Source organism: Ursus maritimus, unplaced genomic scaffold (assembly GCF_017311325.1).
Source record: "Ursus maritimus isolate PB19 unplaced genomic scaffold, ASM1731132v1 scaffold_22, whole genome shotgun sequence".
In the NCBI taxonomy this organism is placed as follows: Eukaryota; Metazoa; Chordata; class Mammalia; order Carnivora; family Ursidae; genus Ursus; species Ursus maritimus.
This window is the reverse complement of record NW_024424675.1, coordinates 29,737,466-29,746,231: the sequence shown is the minus strand read 5'-3', so window position 1 is coordinate 29,746,231 and position 8,766 is coordinate 29,737,466. Positions and strand designations below refer to the sequence as shown.

Sequence of the window (8,766 nt, the reverse complement as noted above, 5' to 3'; positions counted from 1 at the left end):
GGGGGGGTGGAGGGGTGGGAAGAGTGGTCTGCAGAGCCCCCACACCCCATCACTACCCAACCTCCCAGCTGACCTCCTGCCCCCAAGTAGGCTGAAAAGCCTTTGGGACCTGTGGCCAGCTCCTGCTCTCCTTCCCAGGATTAGTCACTCTATGAACTTGGCCCGTACTCTTGGGGCCTGGGGCTGAAGTCACTCAGTCCCATGGGGCTAAAATTCACCCACCACATACTCACAGCTTCACAGCCAGAAGCCGAGTGTGGTCAATGCCCTACTCCCCCCCACGGACAAGGCCAAGCCAAGGACACTGTGACCTGGGAGCATCCCTTAAACAACTACTTCCCTCAGGACATTTCAGCTCAGCCATAGCCCCAGGTGTCCAAGAAAACAGGAAGCCAACCCCAAAGTGAACGGCCCACCCCTACTGAGTTAGAATTAGATCTCACACAAACAAGTGGTCAAACCTAATGTGGCCCAGCCCCTCACCAGTCTGGTCAGTGTTCACTGCCAGGGCTTGGAGCTTCCGTCAGACCACCCACTCTTCACCATGCCCACGCCTTGCTCCCAGGCACCTCACAGCCTCTGTACAGATTCTCTAACCAATGCTGGCTTGCCAGGCAGCAGGGGGAGGGACTCCACAAGGGCAGGATGGGCTGCAACAGAAAGGAAGCTGATTGTGTCTGGACCCTTAGGTTCAGCCTACAATACTTTAGGCACAACTGTCTCCTGCTGCCTCTGGGCTTTCATGGTATTCTGTATGTTCTAGAGTGCAAGCTTCCCAGGATCAAAGATCGAGCCACCTCCTTTTCTTGCTTGCTAACCCAGCCTCCTCTGTGCCAAGCATGGGCTCAGAAAAGGAGATGCCAGTCTTCTGCAGGAGAAAGCCCCGCCCATTTATTCTGCATCCTGAGTCCTGCTGAAGCCAAGGCCACCCGCCAACACCGGGAAGGGCCCGGAAGGAAGCAGCAGAGCCTATACACAAAGCCTACATGTGGCTATAAAAAGGAGCCCTCCCTGCTTCCCCCAGGATGGGCCCAGTTCCTAGGAGGTGATGAGTGGGGGAGAGAGCTAGTACTTGTGCCTGGGCACACGGCCACTGCAGCCTCTTAAAGGCTAGCCAAGCACCACCTCAAAAGGAACTAGTGTTATAAGGAGAGGAGGGAGAATGTTAAGAGCTAAATGAGGACAGCAAGCAGAGATTCTCAGAGCCCTATCTCTTAGGACCACAGACTCCCCCAAAGCAACCAACTCCATGGCCCCAACCCCAGAGTAGTCACAGAAGACCCGTCTCCCACACTTGTCTCCCTCCCTCCTTCTTCCCTTCTCCTGAAGGCTCCCTGTGGAGGCACCAGCACACCCAGCAAAAGAGCTCTGGGAGCAGCTATGAGGAGGCAACGAGAGGCTCTACCTCGGGGCTGAGAGCAGGAAAGCCGTGGCCTCAACAGACTAGGCTCAGGGGCAGCTCAAGGAGGGGCACAGCAGGGAGATGACAATTAGGCAGGGGCACAGATAGAATACCTCAAGTCTGAACACAAAGGTACCTATTACAGAGAGCCCAGTCACGCGGGCAGCAGTCTGTCTGCCACAACAGCAGAGCCACCCGCAACACTGCCCACGCCAAGCAACGGAAATGAATTCCTCCCCAGCCTGTTGTCCGAAGCCCTCTCCAGCCTAGTTTGCCCAGTGTTTGGGCCCTGCACCAGGAGGTGGACCCAGAGCCACTGAAGCCATTCTCCAGAACCAAGCACAGTGGCTTGTCGTGGTCACACAGATGTAGTATAAGTTAAAAATGAGCCTTAGTTGTTGTCTGCAACTGAAAGAGATCTGGATTGCTCATTATCAGAGCCCCCTCACCTCTCCTGACTGACAGAACGGCCTCTGGTTCCTCCATAGCACTCCCCAGGCCCTGTAATTATTTTTTCTGTCTGGTTGCTGATGTCCTGTTTGGCTATACCTATCTTAACCTTTACGTTTTTTACTGGACTCCACGGTGCTTGGCACATCAGCAATGCCAGAGTCCAAAGCCAGGGTAGCACAGTGGCATCCTGCTTGTTCAGTGTGCCACAAGGCCCAAGAAGGCCGGAGTTTGGGGGCTTTTCACTGTTGTTTTAAGGAAAGAGTAGCTATAGTGATAAAGCACACCAGGGTAGACACCTACTATCACTGGAACAAGCCAGAGGTTGCAGTTCTCACATTCAGCTTAGCAGGCCTAACACACAGCGGCTTGCCCACAGTAAACACGGGCAAATGAAGAAACACATGGGATGAATGTATGCACTTGAGCTTGTCATCAAGGGTCCTGGAGAAGCTCTTCTCAGAGTACCTAGAGCATGGAGCTCCAGGTCCCCATCTCCTTGCAGAGGCTCAGGTGCAGTCATCATCATGAGCCAGTCACAACAGGTCAGAGCAGGGCTCTTCTGTCCTCCTACCTCAGATCACCTGCTATCTTCACCCCCAGCAAGAGCACAGGAAAGCATCTTGATGGGGGTGCCATGGCAAGAGGAAGGCAGCAGATAATCCAGATGGAGGGTCTAAATTCAATTTGTCCATGGACAGAAGCCTGGGCTGGTCAAACAGCACATCTGGCCAGAGGGAAGACTGGAGATCAGATCACTCTGTCCACATAAGAAAACATGCCGGTCCTACAGAACAGTCTATCTTCTTGTCATTTTCTGAAGAGTGGAAAAATAACTGAATACTGTAGTGGGAATCAGAGATCCTAGGCTCTGATCCCAGCATTGCCATGAACTTGCTGTGTGACCTTACCCTTGGGGCCTTGGTTTCTCATCTCTAAGAGAGAGCTAACCATTCTTGCCCTCCCTCGGTTCACGGAGCTGTGGGGGCACTCAAACAATACCACAAGTGAGACTATGCTCCATGAACTCTGCTGCACTAGGGAAATACCAATTCTCCTCATGCTCCAGTCCTCAGTGTACAGACTCAGGGAGGGAACAAAGAAAACAAGCAGGAAACAGACTTCCAGCCCAGGCTGTCAGAGCAGCCACCAGTGGCCACACCTGGCGGGGGAAAGAACTGGAGCTCTATAGTTAAGTAAGGCAAAAGCAAAGGAAACAAATACTTATTAAGTGCCCACAAGTGCCAAATGCTGTGCAGAGCACTTTCACATAAAATCTCTTACTCTCATACACAACCTCATTTGACTATTTTAATATACAGCTCTGTGAGGAAGAAATTACTTGTACAATTGAAAACCAGCTTCACATAGGTCAAAGTTACTTGTCCAAGATCACAGGAAGAGCTGAGACTTGAACCCAAATCTGATTCTAGCCATAAATTTTCAGTCATACAGTGTCCAAGCATCAACAGCCGCTTGAGGCCACTCACCACCTTGGCTCTGCCTAGTCTTGTCATCTGTTACTATACTGCTCTCAAAGAAGCATGGGCACCATGCCTCTCTGAACAAAGCACTCTGCACAGAGCACCAGCTCAGTCCCCTCCTCCTACCCCACCTCCATTTCTCCCATGACTCTCCTCCAAGTCCCCACTGACTTCTCCAATTCTAAGGGAATAGAGAGAGGGGGGAAAAGTCTCCTATCCCCTAATATCAGGACTTTGCAACACTGGGTCTCACTTTCCCCCTCTAGCTTATCCATCTCTGACCTCTTTGAAGCCACATCAGAGAAAAGGACACTGAATAGGAAGAGATGCCATGAGTTAATGAAGACCGACAGAATAGTGACAGGAGAGGTAGAGACAAGCCCTATCATACTGAGGGGGGAGCATTAAAGCACTTCCCAGAAGAAAGGGGTCTCCAAATCGATGTGCTCAGATAGCATTTATCGGCACAAGGCACACAGAAATAGGCTAATATGATACCACAGCAGCTGCTTTCAGCCAACTGCTCTGTCACCTTGCAAAAGTCAGCAGCAGGAAAGAGCCCCAACAACAGTGGGGCTGCTGAGAGCCTGGAGCGAGAAAATGGGTGGGCTCCTCATCTCCCAATCAAAGGGCTTGGTGGTCAGGCTCCAGCCCCTCAATAGGATGGGTACATCGGCTCCCTTCCACTCCTGGGTCCTCCCGGGGAACATAATCCTCATCCTCCTCGTCAGAGCTCCCACTGCACCACACTCCCTGTGAAGCACTCTATGAAGATCTGCCTCAAATCTTCACAAAACCCTTATGAGACAAATGCGGTTTGTTACTATGTCCCCCTTTTGCAGACAAAGAGCCCAGTCACACACTCAAGGTCACAGAGCAAGTAAGTGGCACAACCCAGGCAGTGTGACTTCAGAATCCAAATGTTAAAACACTGTGCTCCACTGGCTCATCCCCCCAGCCCCAGCCCCTAGCCCTCCACCGCTGCTGCGTCCCTACCTGGCCTCAAGAGGAAGTCTTGCCCCCGCTCATCAGCTCTCTCCGGCAAACTGCAGTCGCTCTACTGGTTTCCCTCAACCTCTCGGAGATAAAACACAAGACAGCCTCACTTCAGCCTGTGCTGACAGGACGGAGCAAAACCCAAGAGCATGGCACCCTGTGGCTCTCCCTAAACTGCTCCCAACCAGCCCCAGCCTTACCTCTACCACATTAAACGCATAACTGACCCCTGCACAGGGATCCCCCGTGCTCAACCCAAGCACAGGCAAGTTCTTCCGTCAGTCAAGGCACAGCTCACAGGTCACCCCCCACCCCCAGAAGCCTTTCCTGGCTCTCTTCTGTCACAACCCCAGCTCACTAAGCAGAGCTTGCTACTCTGCACTCACAGAGCTCTTGGTATAGACCTTTATTATGGTACATAGCACACACGGTTATAATTACACGTTCCCAATTCTGTCTCTTCTAGGAATGTGGGAGTTCCTCAATGGCACAGTCCATGTCTTACTCACCCTTAGTGCCTAGCACTGGGCAAATAAGAGGTGTTCAAACAATATTTATTGAATAAATGTCCCTCATTCCAAGAGGCTGCACAAAACAAGGTTAGTGGCCAAGATCTCTGACCAGTGACTCAAGCCTATGCATCTGTGCGTATGTGTGCACCTACACACACGTGTACACACACACACACACACACACACACACACACGGTCTCTTGAACCCAAATCGGACTGAGTCTAAAGCCACAAACCTCCAGTGGGTCAATTACCAACGACTGCTCACGGCCATTCCTTATCCCTGGCTCTGCCTAGAATCTTGTTACCTGTTACTATACTGTTCTCAAAGACAACACTCTCCCCCAAACAGGGAAGCATGGCATCCACAAACACTCTCACACAGAGCTTTGTGGAGAACAAAGCACTCCACAAGGTGTACAAGAACATATCCCTCCTCCAACTGTACCCCCACTTCTCCTAGGACTCTCCTCAGCTGGAGGTGTGTATGGAGGAGGGGCAATGTTGGGTGTGCTCAGCTTCTCCAGTCATCTGTGAAACAGGCCCCTTTCCTAGGTTCACAGGAAAGAGAGAGCCCCAGCTGGACGGGGGGCCTGGCAGAGCTGGTCTGGAAACCCACACATCAGGGTAAGCCTTGGGCGTTGAGGAAACACTAAGAGGTCTGACTTCCCCTGGAAAAACTACAGTCAGACAGGAAACACATAGGCAGGGATGGCTAGCTCTGGAGATCCGGACACGTGTTCTTGCCCCTTTCCCACTGGGAGCAAGCAACCAGTACAAAGAAAACCCCCACGACACCCAGCCTGCCTACCTCAGGCACCTTGGGCCCAGTTAGCAGAGCAAGCCTCGTGGTCTGTCTCCTCACCAGCCTGACAGACACAGAGGTCAAGCCCCAGACAACTGGTCCCAATATCACCTCCTCTCTGAGCCTGACTGCCTTGTCTGAGCAGTTTGCTCTCTTCTGCCACCACCTCCCCACCCTATCAAAGGTACGACTAGGAATTATCATCATCTGTTTCCCTGAGGGCAAGGACCTGTTTTCATTCACCACCTAAGGAGGCCTAGCATGTAGAAGAGTAGGGAAGAATCAAAGTGGAAGCATGAGGCTCCACAAGTCCGCGCGGATGAGCATGGCTCTCACTCAGAGCTCTCCAAGGAGCTTCCACCCAGGCCGTGCTGCCTACAATGACCCTTGACTGAACGTGCTCACCCCAGAAAAGCATCAGAAGGAAGAGTGTGGAGCCAGAACCTAGAGGAGCGGAGGGTCTATAATGCAGGTCTAGGCACAAAAATTTCTCCTTAGAGGAGCAACTGGGTAAGGGGCCTGAGGCAGGTGCACCGGCAGCACAACCCTGGGGCTGAGAGTCCTCTTGGGATGGCCAGCCAATGATTGCAGAGCTGGGTCCAGCGGAGACTGTCACATACTAGCACTATCACCCCATGGCACAATTCACTCCCTGTATTTTCCATTTCCTCATCTGTAAAATGGGGTGGGACTCCAGACACAGCCCCCCCACTCAGGACCCTTGTGAAGATTAGCCAAGAAAACAGCCAAGAAAATATGATGAAAAGTCTCTGTAGCACTCAGCAGGAAGTCTGTAATTGCTTTGTATTCATGTCAGTATCTGCAACATAAAAAGCCAAACATCAACCTGGTTCCTGTCACATCACCATGACAACTAGTACCAAAGCACTTCCCCACCCCTCTTTTGAGCCCAACTACTACCCTAGAAATCAGCACGTGTCAGCCCCATTTCACAAGGGGCAAAGTGAGAAGGCACAGAGTCAGGTCAGAACGAAGCCTGTCCCACGAGTGCTGTGCATTTTCATTGAACCACGGCACCCCTCCTTCAGGTCCACAGACACCCTGGGGGCAGAAGTGCCTCTCTCCTTGGCCAGGCTACAAGCACTACGGAGAACCCTGACAGAGTCAGCAGGAAAAGGCCAGACGGCAGGGGACACAGCTGGCAGCCCAAGCTTCCTCAGAGCCTGTAGAGGGGAGCTGCAGGGATCAGCACCCATCAATAAGGTGTGAACCCTACACAAGCATCTACTAGCATTTTCACTCAGCCTTTTAATCTGGACCTCCAAAATCAAAGGGCCAAGGCTCCTATATCTTTGCCTACACCCCCAGCTGACGAGATCACTGAATATGTACTTCTCTAGCTGGGGCCATCGGGTCCTCTGCATTCCTGTCACCATCCCCTGAAGACCTGAGACACTATGGACTAGACTCTTCTCTCTCCACACCCCTCCCTCCTGTTCAGGCCCCAACTTACAAACAAGATAGTTACACCCGGGAGTCAGGTGTGCAAATCTCCACAGATTTACTCCACAAATTCTACTTTGTCAGGTACTGTTCTATATATGATAGGTAGGTCGGTGAGGAGATGGGTTGAAGCAAAACAAAACCATTTCCTCCCTTTTTCCGGGTAGTGATCTAAGTGAAATGTGAACTTGGTTCCCATCCTCCTCCCTTTCTATACCCTCAGGCTCTCCTACAGCCATACTCCACCTCCCTCAACATTCACAGTCCAGGATGGAGGGCAGTCATAGTCTATTATTTCTATTGTTATTAAAAACAGCTTACATTTATTAAATGTTTACAATGTATCAGGCACTGTGCTACAGGTTTTAGGATAATTCTCATTTAATCTCCAGAGCAACCATATATAATGTATACATTACCACTCCTGTTTTACAGATAAGGAAACTAAGCTCAGAGAAAATAACTGGCTAGATGAGTAACTGGCCCACAACTAATATATGGGCTTCGAATCCAGCCTTGCCTTCAACCACAGTGCTGCACTTACCGCCTGCTGATCACATGCATGGTTTGAAGTGCAGCCTGTTAGTTACCCAGGAAATCTCCATCGTTCCACCGCCGGCCAGTGCCACCAACTGAGCAGAGCACAGGGAGCACCATAAAAGCAAGGAAGGGGCTGTGCCTGGAGTCTTGATGCCTGGGTGATGTCCCCAGGACTATCTGGGTCCCTGCAATGTCTGTCCTTCCACAACTTTGGAATCCAGCCTCTCAAATCGCTAAAATTTTCTCCATAGCTGACAGGGCTGATGGAGGCACAGAGAAAGGCAGCTGCCATTTCTAAGTTCAGCAGCTGTATCAGATCTGGAGTTTGTAGTCAAGGATGGCTGCCTCACCACAAGACTTTCCTTCCTCCCAATCTCCTCGCCCATCTACACATATACATACCATACCCAAGGAGGTCTGTAGGACCCTCCCTTGGGGGTGTCACTTCCTGACCCCCCTCCTCCACATGGACCTGCTTCTGGCTCTGGCTCTAACACCAGTCTCTAGGGGAGTCCTTACAGGAAGCAACCCACAAGCTAGGGTTGCAGACACACTACCTCTCACACTTGAAGGTGGGGGGTATGGAGGGCAGAGCTGGGTGCCCATCTGGCCACAGCACAGGCATGAACTAAGTGTCATAACACTGAAAGATCTGGGTTTTTCAAAATCCCCCAACTCCCTCCTCCCAACTGAGACCTGTCCCAAAGCAACCAAGCTCAAGCCTGAAAAGGCAAAGAGGCAGGAAACCAAAAGTAGCTACTCCCGGCTCCCTGCAGCCATTGGACACAGGGTGCAGGACACAAAGGGCTAGACCCCAAATCGGCTGCACACTCTTGAACAAAGTACCTGACTCCAAGGCACTGAGGCTGGCCTTTCTGGGCCAACCTCTTGAGAATGTGCTTCCAAGGGCAAGGGGAGCCTGACCCCTTTACCAAGAGTCCCTGTCTTGGCTCTGAATGTCTGCCCACCCACGCAGACCTCTAAAATTCAGCTTCAAGACAAAAGCGACAGCGGGAAAAAACCACTGCCTTCTCTCTGGCTTTTCCAAACCAAACAGGACCACCTTCCACCCTCTCCCCGAGAGAGGAGTAGGTCTGGCTCTGATCCAAAACC

At 51.7% G+C, this 8,766-nt stretch overlaps 1 protein-coding gene across 2 annotated transcripts in view; it reads right to left on the bottom strand.

The window, feature by feature from the left end:
- Positions 1–8,766, bottom strand: part of PLCG1 (phospholipase C gamma 1) — a 35,966-nt gene that overhangs the window by 26,453 nt on the left and 747 nt on the right. The gene's annotated exons all lie outside the window — the stretch shown is intronic.